This window comes from Suricata suricatta, chromosome 6 (genome assembly GCF_006229205.1).
Source record: "Suricata suricatta isolate VVHF042 chromosome 6, meerkat_22Aug2017_6uvM2_HiC, whole genome shotgun sequence".
In the NCBI taxonomy this organism is placed as follows: Eukaryota; Metazoa; Chordata; class Mammalia; order Carnivora; family Herpestidae; genus Suricata; species Suricata suricatta.
The window spans coordinates 139,597,344-139,610,265 of NC_043705.1; the positions used below are offsets into that span (position 1 = coordinate 139,597,344).

General features: G+C 40.2%; 1 protein-coding gene across 2 annotated transcripts in view; it reads left to right on the forward strand.

The window, feature by feature from the left end:
- The window catches only part of LOC115293284 (catenin delta-2), a 356,183-nt gene that overhangs the window by 134,096 nt on the left and 209,165 nt on the right, over positions 1–12,922 (forward strand). The gene's annotated exons all lie outside the window — the stretch shown is intronic.

A 12,922-nucleotide genomic window follows, 5' to 3' on the forward strand; every position in this document is an offset into this window, starting at 1 on the left:
GACTATTGAATGCTGAGAATGAACTGAAGGTTGAGGGGGAAGGGGGAGGGGGGAAAAGACGTGGTGGTGATGGTGGAGGGCACTTAAGGGGAAGAGCACTGGGTGTTGTATGGAAAACAATTTGACAATAAAATATTCTGGAGAAAAAAAAAAGAAATAACAGTCACCACAGTCCCTGTGGCTATTGACTGGAAGGTGGGCAATCAACGGGGTAGGTTCTTCGAGCCCACGAGTCTCACTGAGTTATAATAAAAAGACATTTATTGCTACAAAATTTAAATTGGGAGGAAATACTTGAACGAGCTGAATGAATTGCAGTTTTGTGCAAGAAGGAAGAGACATATCTGAATTGCTCTCTTTTAAGTAGTATACATATGAGTATACTTACTTATTGATACATACACATTATTATAATATGTTTATTTATGCATACATTTATTATATATTGTACAATATGTAAAAAATTATAACAGGTGTATATAAAATTATAGACGTGATTTAGCACACCCCGCTTCCTAAAATCAGCAGGAGAGAACTTCTGAGGAAACCACCTGCGTGAGGGCTAGAATACAGTCTCCTTTTTCATTAAGGATGACACATAGATTTAGGATACACTGCACTGCCCTTGTGGGGATTTCTTAGAACATAATTTTTTTTTAACGCAAAAGGTCACAGATGCACCAAACAAGTGTATTTTCTTACTATACCAAGATCCAAGTGTCGTGTAGATGTTCTGCTTGGGCTGATGAGCAAAATGAAGGGTGACTAACATTGAATCAGCTGAGCAACATCATTGAATAACTCCTATTTCAAGATGCCATGTTGCAGAAGGATTTCCCTTGTAACAGCTTTCTTTGTGTTGCATCTGACAGACATCTGGGGGAGGGGGGAGTTCCAGGGAGCTGATGAGTGATGGAACTTAGGGTTTTCCCCTTTTGCTCAGTTTGTGGGACCCCCTGCACCCTCCACCCAACTGACCCTGTGGGGAGACCTAAGCAGAGAATCACAAGAAGGACTTTACCAGTCACCTTGCTCAGCGCACCTTGCTCAGCACACAAAGCAGTAGGAATAAGAGAAGGAAAGTAAATTCAAGCAAATGATTGAGAGTTGTAGAAAACATCATCTGCATGGAAAACTATTTACAAATTCCCCAATATTAGGAAAATGGGTGAGAATATTTCATATAGAAGATACCCTTCTACACTACCCATAATATCTTCCTTTGTACAGTCTCTCAAATTAATTCTCTTGCCTCTTTGCCGCAACTTCCCACCTCGTTCTTCTGCTCAGGAGCTGAGTGGATCCTCATGTCCTGTCCCCTCAAATATTTCCTTGTGATAGGGTTTTCTGATCTGGTCCTGGCATCCTACAGCACTCCCTGTGTTCCGCCTCCAGGAGACTCTCTGTGCAGGTGGATACCCTTCGCCATGTGCCTCCTGTCTTCTCCAGCACCCCATGCCCATTGTCTTCAGAGCCCTATCCACATGGGCTTCAGGAATTCCAGACTGCAGGCCAAAGAAGTTTACTGCAAACTCTCCCTTAGATTCTGTGCTTTTGCTTTAAAATCCCATACATTTTATGTTCTATTCCATAAACTATCTAAGACTAATGATAATAATAAAAACAAAAATAAGAATAATAATAGTGCCTCAGCCACACACCATCAGTCTTTGGGTAAACTTAAGGGCATAGGAGATTCCTCATTATATAATGCACTGTAGCCTACACTTTTGCCCCAACCCTAGCATACATGTGCCCTACTTTAAAAGCACCTGCTGTATCCCAAACATTTTAGAGTTTAATCAGCTTCTAACTGTATGGCTCACCAGTTTTCAAACTTCTTTTTTTTAATCTTTTTATTTTATTCTCTCTCTTGAAATTGAGAGAGAGAGTGAGAGAGAGCACGCACATGAGTGGAGAAGGGTCAGGGCGGGGGGAGGGCAGAGGATTCGAGCCCAGTACAGGGCTCAAATCCACAAGGCTTGAGATCATGACCTGAGCCAAAGTCAGGGGCTTAACCATCTGGGCCCTCCAGGTGCCCCCCAGTTTTCAAACTTCTTTTAATCAGTTCAGCTATGCTCTCTTCCAGAATCAATTAACCCCTTCACTTCCCAAGGAGGCTGGCTTCATGAACTTCCTTTGGCCTCCCAGCACCTTATGTGTTCCTGTGAATTTCTCCTTTATTGGTCCACGAGATCCTCAAGGAACCTAGAACAATGCATATTACTAAATATTAGTTGAACTGAACAAGACTGAAATTCTTTCCCCGACCAGTTTTTAGTCCAGTAAATATTGGCTATTTCTACCACAGAAGAGTGTATGAGCAAATGCATCTTCAGAACACACAGGTGACTTCATAACCTAAAATAGAAAAGATATACGCATGACCAAAAAACTCCAAAGCAAATTTATATTCTATACAGTTTTATAGATAGAATAAAAAGTCCTACTTGATATAGTTTAAATTTTCAAAAATTTAGGTGTTTACCTTAAAATTAGAATAAATGCATAGGGAAGTTTTCTCTATGTATCTATTATAATTCTTTTGGGGGGAATATATTAGATTTGCTTTGATGTTCATTATTTGTTAGACCCATGGGCTATCTAAGATACAAAATAATTTTTCTATTGTGTCTATGTATTTAGCATAATCTCATATTTTAGAAAGGTGTTCTTTTCTATTTTGCAATAACAAAAGAACAGCAACTTTTTGAATGTGTGCTTTTATAATGCCAATGAAATAGAAATTTAAATGAGGGGCTGTGTCTCTCATAAATGTTTTGCCATTCGTCCGTCAACCAAAAATTACTGTGTGCTAATTACCTATACATTGCTTATTAAAGCTAAAGGCCAAAAATCTTAGTCAGTCCTGATGCTTTCAGTTATACTTTTTGTCCTACGTGCAAACTTTGATCTAGAATTGGACCATTTCTTAGCACTCAGACTCTCATTCCTTTTATCCAGAGCTACCGTGTTTCTTGTACCCTTACCATCTCGGTGACCCCTGTCTGGTGTCCCTGCTTCTGCCTTTGGGACAGTCTGCTCTCCACATGGCACATGTGTATTCAGTCACACTTTTGGTCTCAACTTCCTCAGGGTCAACCCAGTGACGGCTAGCCCCTCCCTGCCTGAGCTCTGCTCTGCCTTGCAATCACTGTCCTCTCCTCTCTCCTTCCCTGCACTCCAGCCACTGTGGTGTCCTTGCTCTTTCTGGGGACCTGCTGTCACTCTCACATGGCCTTTGGTCCCTGCTGGAATGTCCCCTGACACAGTCCCCTGACCCACCCCCTGCACACCATCCTGCACACTCTAACTTTTTGTCCTGCTATTTCTTCTTTATGGTTCTTATCACTGGAGGGAGGATCCCAGTTTTTGAGGGGCTTAAACCTTACACATTTTCATGGATCATCTTTAAGGATACAAATTATAACTAGGAAATTGCTACATCCTGCTCCAAATAAAGCTATCTCTGTTCTTCACTATTGAAATGGTCCCGTTGGCTGGCTTCTTTACTTAACTTTCAATTCCTTTACAGGTATGCAAGCTCCTTTGAGGAAGGCGCTATTTTAAACTCATCCACCCTTAGCCCCAACCCCCAACAGCCCAAGCACTTCATAAATGTTTTTTAATGAGGGACTGTCTAATCAGTACAACAGTGAAAGTGTTGGGAGGGGGCGCCTGGGTGGCTCAGTCGGTTAAGCATCCGACTTCGGCTCAGGTGATGATCTCACAGTTCGTGGGTTCAAGTCCCACATCAGGCTCTGTGCTGACAGCTCAGGGCCTGGGGCCTGCTTCTGATTCTGTGTCTCCGTCTCTCTCTGACCATCCCCAGCTCACGCTCTGTGTCAATCTCTCTCTCCCTCAAAAGTAAATAAAAATGTAAAAAAAATTTTTTTAATAAAAATTTTTTAAAAAGTGTTGGGGGGTAACTTTTGTGGGCTTCTTATAGTCACATTCAAAGATATTTTAATAATTTCCAGATAGCCAAGTTGATTCTCTGCCTTGCAGGGTTTGTGCTTATCTAAAATTCTCTTTGAGATGCTGAACACTATATGAACTTAGCTTCGTGGTTCACAAAATTATGTTGAGTTCAGTTTGGAACACAGTAAAGGAGACTTTTATTGCAAGCGTCCTTTGTGAGTCTCACTACTCTATGAGATTGTATTTTGTCATGCCAGACAATAGAAGCCATTAGACTTATTTGGAACATGGGGAGTGTGTCTGACTGGGGTCGTCAGAAAAGGAATTTGTGGAATCGCTTGAAGTTCTTTCTTGTTAAGAAATAAAGTGGGGGCCTTTCCTGGTGCTCTTAGAAAGGAATGTGGAAGCCCACCTTCAGCACACAGCAGTTCTGAGAACCGAGTTAAGGTTGCGCAGAGTGTCAGCCTCCGCCTCCAGATGGACAGTCCTGAGGCCCCTTTGGCCTCCACGCTGGCTTCCTTGTGGGCAGTGGGATTTTCAATACAGGATCCCGATGTCCATCCGCTTCGACTGACTATTTCACTCTGAGACAGGGAAGTGTCTAGAGAAGCTCACTGTTCATGATCAGTTAGCAAAAGAGGAGATGGAAAGGGCCAAGGGCTGTGGTAACGTAACGTTTGTGGTGTCTTGTGATTTTTTTAAGTGTCCTTTAAAGTGCATCAGTGTGTGCAATCATGATTCACAGTCAGACTAAAATAAAGGTCTTTTTCTCTCTTTTCCTTTATCTCTTTAAATAACAGGATCATGAGCATGATGAGAAGTTGAAATGTTGAATTGCTATAAAATAGGTCATTTCAGAGATTTTCATGAGAAATGGTTTTCTTTAACTAGGGTTATGGACAAGAACCTATTACCAATCCATAACTGATACAATGTCAGCAACTTCTCTGAAATAGAGGATCGTAAAAAAATGGGAAAATGTTCAGAACACCCTTCAGACATGTTCATTTTGTTGTAGGTCTAGGCGGTCGCCTCAGTGATGGTCCTCAGTACCTGCCGAGGACACGTTGAATAGGACAGGAGCTGGGTTTGGAAATCCATCCAGGGCACAAAGATTCTCAAATTCTGGGTGGTCTTTACACTGGGAAGCATAAGGGAATTCAAGTAACGTTGATAATGTATTCGTAGACTTCTTTATATTTTCCATATGATTTTCAAAAACCAAATAGCTTTCTGTTAGACACAGGTGGAGACGAAACCAAAACCATTGCACACTCTACACCATGGCAGGCGAGTAGCACCTGGGAAATCTACAGGAGACTAGAACCTTCTCAATCATGTCTCTTGTTACTGGTTGGATCTCTTGTTACTGGCTGCATCTTCTTTCTAAATGTGTTGATTAGAAACTGATTTGTTAAATCAAAACAGGGCCTTTATCTCTTTGTGCTTAATAATTCTCTCTGTATTTAAGAAAAGTATTTTCTTTTTCCCAATAACTAGTGTCACCTCAAAATTATTTTTAAATGTCTTCCTTTTGGCCAATTAATTTAGCATAACAAGAAAAACCATGCACTTCTCTTCTTTTTAAAATATAGATTAATTCCTGTACTTACCTTGAAAATGTATCTAGCAAAATGTCGTAAGTATAATATTGATGCAGCACACTGTGGCATTTTTTAAATGACCACAGAATAGACTTTTAGAGTAAATATATTTCTTTTAAAATCTCATTAGTTATACCCCAGGCTGGATTAATGATCTGTTAGGTAGTTGTCTACATGCTAAATAAAATTTATGAAGCTATCACTCTGAACTGTATATCTCTCACTGATTCTATCATATGTTATGTCATTATATTATTAAGTTAATTCATATATTGACCAGGTAATAAGTCAATTAAGAATACCCTTTAACAAGTTGATACAGTGGGTGGTTCCTTGGCAGATAGTATTTGTTGAGCTCTTTGTTAAATAATTCACATTTGAAGTTTCATTTACTCCTGAAAACAACCCCAGGAGACAGGTTCACATTTTGTTCATGCTTTGCAGACACTTAAGGCACTTGCCTCGGGGGACACAGGTGTACGAGAAGGAGAATGATTTGAACCTCATTGCTGCCGCCTCAAAGCCGGCACCCCTCCGAACTGCAATACCCGTGCGCTCTAAACCATAATTTAAAAAGAAACATAATCCATCTTGGTTCACCTACTGAATTGAGAAACTAGATCATTTTGTACAACTGTAGAGCTGCATTTCCTCTCAAAATTCTCAAAAATAATTTCTGCTGTAAAACTAAACAAGATTTTAGCCTTTATCAGTTGGACGTCTGTGTTGCTCAGAATCAAGTACACATACACACATCAGCTCAACTATATGGAAACAGTGATCAGGTACCTGACTTTGCTGTACAGGGTAGGGTGTGACTCAGTGAGGTAAAATATGTATTTTACGAACTGATAACTTTGCAGTTTCTACATTAAAATTGAAAAGTGAATTTCAGATACCTCGGGTTAAGCCTCTGGTTTTGGATCCCCAAACTTTGTCTCCTCCAGTAGCTTTTTTAAATTTTTATTATTTTGGTGTTTTTACTTTAGGGAGGGAGGGAGAGAGTAAGTGAGTACAAGTGAGGGAGAGGGGAGGGTTGGATGGAGGGAGGGAGAGAGAGAGAGAGGGAGAATCCCAAACATTCTCCATACTCAGCTCAGAGCCCAACATGGGGCTCAATTCCACGATCCTTAGACCATGACCTGAGCTGAAATCAGGAATCAAAGGTGCCCCTCTTCCAGTAGCTTTTTAAGCAGAGAAAATTATTTAATTTTTAAACACTAGAGGGAATATAAAACAACTATATCTATTTTTATTGTTTAAAAGAACACCATTGAAAAATAAGTTAATTAAAAATTTACTAAAATCACCTAGTCCAAGATACCTCTTTGTAGTCAGCTTTTGGTAAACCATTTCTCAGACGTGGTGGGCTGACTGCTTATAAGTATCTGAAGTGAAGAGGAGGTACTCTGTATTATAATCATGCAGTCCCTTATTTAAACTTACTTTGAGTTTCTGGTCCAGCTTAGTTTCTCTTAGAACTAAACCAGAAGCCCAAAGATGTATCTACTTTGCTTAAAATCCAGCAGATCTTTGAGAGGTATGGAAATGTCCACCCAAGTCCTCAGCTCTTTGAGGATCTCATCTCACCACCAGTAGGTTTAAAAAAGAAACCGAAAACCAAAAAAAAAAAAAAAAAAAAAAAAAAAAAAAAAAAAAAAAAAAAAAAAAAAAAAAAAAAAAAAAACCAACCCCTACCTACTCCAACCTCTTCCTTCTTCTCCCAGCTAGTTCCAAATCCCTCCCCGTTTCAGTGGCCGAGTAGGGGAGCAATCTCTTATTGCCAAGAATATCTGTAACTGATCCTTGAGGGTCTTGCTATCCCCAGAGCAACTTTTCCTAGTATTTCTCTAAATGAAGATAGGAACCCCCAAGAGGAATTCTATTCCCTGCTAAAGTACTATTTAATCCACTATACATCATCATTATCATTATCATTTTACAAAGACCACCATGAGCTTGCAAACACTGCTATAATTGGATATGTTCTAAATTATTCATTGATGTTGATGTCAGTTTAACGATAACAGCTATTTCATTGGTAAATATAGTTTATTCTCAATAAACACAGATAATGTCAAGAGTAACAAATTCATTAAATGGCAAGGCCCCATTTTTTTTTTGCAATGAGCAATATGGCATCACCTACATTTTTCTTTTATTTAATTTCTTTGCCCATCCATTTGCTTCCTGATTTAAAAGATAAGGAAGAAAACCATTGCATCCTACTCTTTAATGCTTTTTAGCTACTTTTAGTTCTAGAGCTTAAATTGTAAAAACACTTTAAAATAGTGGGTTAATGTGCAGTAGGGGTGTGGAGGCCATTTTCACTCTCCCCTGATATACACTCAAAGAACTTCACTGATTCTGTGCAAACACATCCCAACTTTCATCCTCAAGAGACTGTCTGTGTCAGCTTGTAGGATGCCCCCTTTCTAAACAACCAGAAAGGACAGGCAGAGGCATAGTTGTGCTTTGTTTGATGAGGTGATCTTTTTTTTAATTTCTCCTGCTGTGGGATTCATCAACCTCCATCTTCCTTACTTCTTTGTTTTATTTTATTTTTTGATGTTTATTTATTTTTTAAGAGAGAGAGAGAGAGAGAGACTTTGAGCAGGGAAGGGCAGAGAGAGAGAGGGAGACACAGAATCCAAAGCAGGCTTAAGGCTCTGAGATGTCAGCACAGAGCCCAACGTAAGGCTTGAACTCACAGACTGCGAGGTCATGACCTGAGCTGAAGTCAGATACTAAACGGACTGAACCACCCAGCCACCCCCATCTTCCTTACTTCTTTGGGCTGCTCTCTCAGTCTAGATCCCTGTAGTTTACAGCAAAGCATAAAAATAAATAGGATCTGTTAACATAGGAACAATCGACTAAAGTGGACTATCTTATCAAAAAAATCATTTAATAAATGAATTTAAGAGTGTCTACTCAGGTTATACATGAAAAGGCCTTTCCAGTCATTCTTTAAATCTCTTAAGTTCAAAAAAGTAGCAGATAGGAAATTTGTTCCAGATCTAACTCCAGCTATTGTTTTCCCTTTATGTGTTTCAAAATTGATGGTTTTTATTCAGTTGTCCATATTAATGTAAGTAACTCTGCATCACGGGTCAGGCTTTCAGGAGAAGTAAACACAATGAAATACAACTACAGTCTATTCGAATGGCCAAAATCCAAGAAACCGACAATATCAAATGCAGACAGTGATGTGGAACAAGAACTCCCATTCATTTCTAGTAGAAATGCAAAACAGTATGGCCACTTTGGAAGACAGTTTGGCAATTTCCTACAAAACTGAACATACTCTTACTAGACGTACCAGAAAGTGCTCCTTGGTATTTACCCAAAGGATTTGAAAGCTTATGCCTACACAAAAACATGCAAATGATTGTGTATATCAGCTTTATTCATAATTGCCAAGACTTTGAAGCAACCATGATGTCCTTCAGTGGGTGAGTAGATATGTAAAGTATGGTACATCCACACAACAGGATATTTATTATTCAACACTAAAAAGAAATGAGCTATCGAGCCATGAAAAACATGAGAACAATCTTAAATGTGTATTACTAGGTGTAAGAAGCCAATCTGTAAAGGTTAGATTCTATACAATTCTAACCCGTGATATTTTAGGAAAGGCAAAACCATGGAGAAAATTTAAAAATCAATGGTTTTGCATAAGAAATTCTTAAATATGGAGAACAAACAGAGGTTTACTGGAGGGGTGTAGGAGGGGGCATTAAGGAATCTACTCTTGAAATCATTGTTACCCTATATACTAACTTGGATGTAAATTTAAAAAATCAATTTAAAAAATCATGGTTTGGGGGGTTAGGGGAAGGGCAGAAGGAATTGGTGGAGCACAGAGCACTTTAGGGCAGTGAAATTATTCTGGAAGATACTATAATGGTGGTTATGTGTCCTTATGCATTTGTCAGGACCCACAGAATGTACGGCACCTACAACACCAAAAGTGAGCTATAATCTAAACCACAGACTAAGGGTGATTGTGATGTGCCAGTGTAAGGTTATCATTGCTACTTGGTACATTTGACAATGGGGAAGGCTCTGTATGTGTGGGGGCAGGTGGTATGTGTACTTACTGCTCAATTTTATCTGAGTGTAAAACTGCTCTAAAAATTATGTCTATTTTAAAGTAGCAAAAATAAGAGGGAGAAGGAAGGTAACTTGTGACAACCTAGCACACTATTCTTCCATTCGTCTGATAGTTTCTAACTTCCTACCATGTGGCAGATGCTCCTCTTGTGCCTTTTATTTTATTCTATTTTACATATATTAGATACCTATGATATTACATGACATGTTGTGAGCCCTGTTTTAATAAATATCAAATGTAGACTTTGGAAGAATTCTCCATAAGGATGATGGAGCCAGCGAGAGAGGACGGTGAACTGGCCAGGAATGATAGTGTGGGGCTGGAATGAGGACTTCACCTGCCGCGTGTGCAGAGCCCAGTGGGGAGCATACATGGAAAAGAGATTGCTGGCCATTTAGTGGGAGACAAAACACAAGTGTTATTTTGAAGAAGAGAGCTTCCCCTGATCATTTTTCAAAGGGAAACACTATTAATGTTTCACATAGGTTTGTCTATAGTCTTAACGAGAATTTAAGGTTGGGTACAAGAAGAAACGAGAAGAATTGGAAGCAAGAAGTTGATGGGAGGCAGGATCCAGAAGAAAGACAAAGCAGGGGGGAAGTGCAGAGAGCAGCACCCGGACTGCTCCACAGCGATCCACAGCACGCATAAGTCTGCCGTGGATACAGCCCCTTCAAGAGAACTCAAAGTCCACCTCTCTCCTTCCCTCCTGGTCCTTTTGGGATGTGGGAAGCAACAGAAGGGGCAGAACCAAGGGCCCGACCATCGCATTTAATGTGTGTGAACTCAGTCTGCCTAATGTTTGACTTTAAAATTCCCAAATTTCTAGATACAGTTCAACCCAAGAAAACAAGAGCTTTTTATATGTATGATCTAGTGAACCCCCCAAAATAAGAGCAAAAGAAAAACATCCATCTTATTTGTGTTTCTCTTAGTAGATTAAAATAGAACTTAAGATGTCATAAATTTAGAACTATGGCCTTAATCAGGGTCACAACAAAAACATCGTGTTCTCATGGTACCATTAAGAATTGACATTGAATTTGTTTTGAATTCATTTTCCTTTTTAATGTTTTGGAATAGTATTTTAATATTTTAATAGTTTAACTCATTAAGTTGTATGAATGGGAAATATGTTATAACTTAAGTACTAATTTCACAACATAGCTAAAATATATAGAGATATAGAGATAGATTTACTACACCAACTGCTTTACTTTATTTTATTTTTTTTAATGTTTATTTATTATTGAGAGACAGAGAGATATAGAACGTGGCCACAGAATAGGCAGAGAGAGAGGGAGACACAGAATCTGAAGCAGGCTCCAGGCTCTGAGCTGTCAGCAGAGAGCCCAACGTGGTGCTCAGTCCCACGAACATGAGATCATGACCTGAGCCGAAGTTGGCCACTTAACCAACTGAGCCACCCAGGCGCCCCCCAACTGCTTTTAATTATAACCAATCAGTTAATTGTGAAAATGGCTTTATTGCCTCCTTTTTAATGGTTTCATTATTAACATCATTACACCCAAATAATTTTAAAGTAAACACACACATGCAAATATATTCACAAAGAGAAAACAATGTCTATAGTTTCAACTTTTGTACAAATGGAATATCCCTTCTAAAGTATTATGATAAAGTGAGTGTAACCCAGATAAATGTACAGGACATGGTCCCAGTGCTTACAAACTTTCTCTCTCATGAGTGAACACCAAGCAAACACTGGTAAAACCGTTTATTGGGCGAAAGTTGTTTTCTGCTTTCTTCTCATGTTTTTAGTGGAATCTGTGACATGCTTGGGTGTCCCACTACCACCGGCTGTGCTGTGCAGACATGTCAGGGAACCTAACGCCCTCCCTAGCAGCCATGTCTCTGGTGTCCTTCCCTCTTCTGTCCCTGGTCCTACTTTGCCCAGACATGAGATGTGTGAAACACCATATTTGTGTCCCAGATTAGGGACTTTGAAACCCGGAGTTCTGGGGCGCCTGGGTGGCTCAGTCAGTTAAGGCTCCGACTTCAGCTCAGGTTAGATCTCACGTTCGTGGGTTCGAGCCCCATGTCAGGCTCTGTGCTGACAGCTAGCTCAGAGCCTGGAGCCTGCTTCCGGTTCTGTGTCTCCTTCTCTCTCTGCCCCTCCCCCTCTCATGCTCTGTCTCTCTGTATCAAAAATAAATAAGATATTAAAAAAAAAAAAAGAAACCAGGAGTTCTGTGGCAATTGCAACTTTTTTTGTTTTTGTTTTGTTGGTGGATGAAAGTAATTCCTACAGCATATTCTGAATTATCTCATGGCCCACCTCCTCCGAAGGAGGCATGCCCTCATTTCATCTGTAAGCTGGTATCGGAGAAGCTGCAGTGGATCCCCGGACACATTCTGTACACAGAAAGCATTTTGTCTTTTCCCTTAAATTAGGGATATTACTCATTTTTGAAAAGCAGTTCTAGCAAATCTGAGAAACACTACTGTCACAGGGAATATAGTTTCCCTCCTCGTTCACTCAACAAGTATTTGCTGAACATCTGCTATGTGCCTGGCACTGCTCGTGGGGTAGGGTTAGACATCTCTCAGTGAACAAAGAGGCTTGCCCTGGGGCGCCTGGGTGACTCAGTTGGTTAAGTGTCCAACTCTTGATCTCAGCTCAGGTCATGATCTCACAGCTAATTAGATGGAGCCCCACAACCGGGTCTTTGCTGACAACATGGAGCCTGCTTGGGATTCTCTCTCTTCCTCTCTGCCCATCCCCTTCCTCTGCTCACACTCTAAATAAACAAACACACAAACAAATAAATAAATATTGGGGCACCTGGGTGGCTCAGTTGGTTGAGCTTCTGACTTTGACTCAGGTCATGATCTCGCAGTTCAATGGTTTGAGCCCCACGTTGGGCTCTGCCCTGACAGCTCAGAGCTTGAAGCCTCCTTTGGACTCCCTCCTCTCTCTGCCTTTCCTCTGCCTCATGTTCTGTCTCTCTCTTTCAAAAATAATAAATAAACATTAAAAATTTTAATAAATAGGTAAATAAATATTGGAACGGGGGAAAAACAGACTGGCCCTCCAAGAGCATCCGTTCTAGCAGACCGTCACTGACTAGACACATAATAAAGAAGTTAGAACCTGACAAGAGCTATGAAGAATTTGGTAACGGGTTAGGGGAAAACAAGAACTGGATTGGAAGAGGGTACAGATCAAGGTGCGGTTTTAAACAGTGTGGGTGTTGTAGCTTCACAGAGAAAGTCACAGTTTCACACCTCTGAAAGGGTGGGGATTCAGCCATGT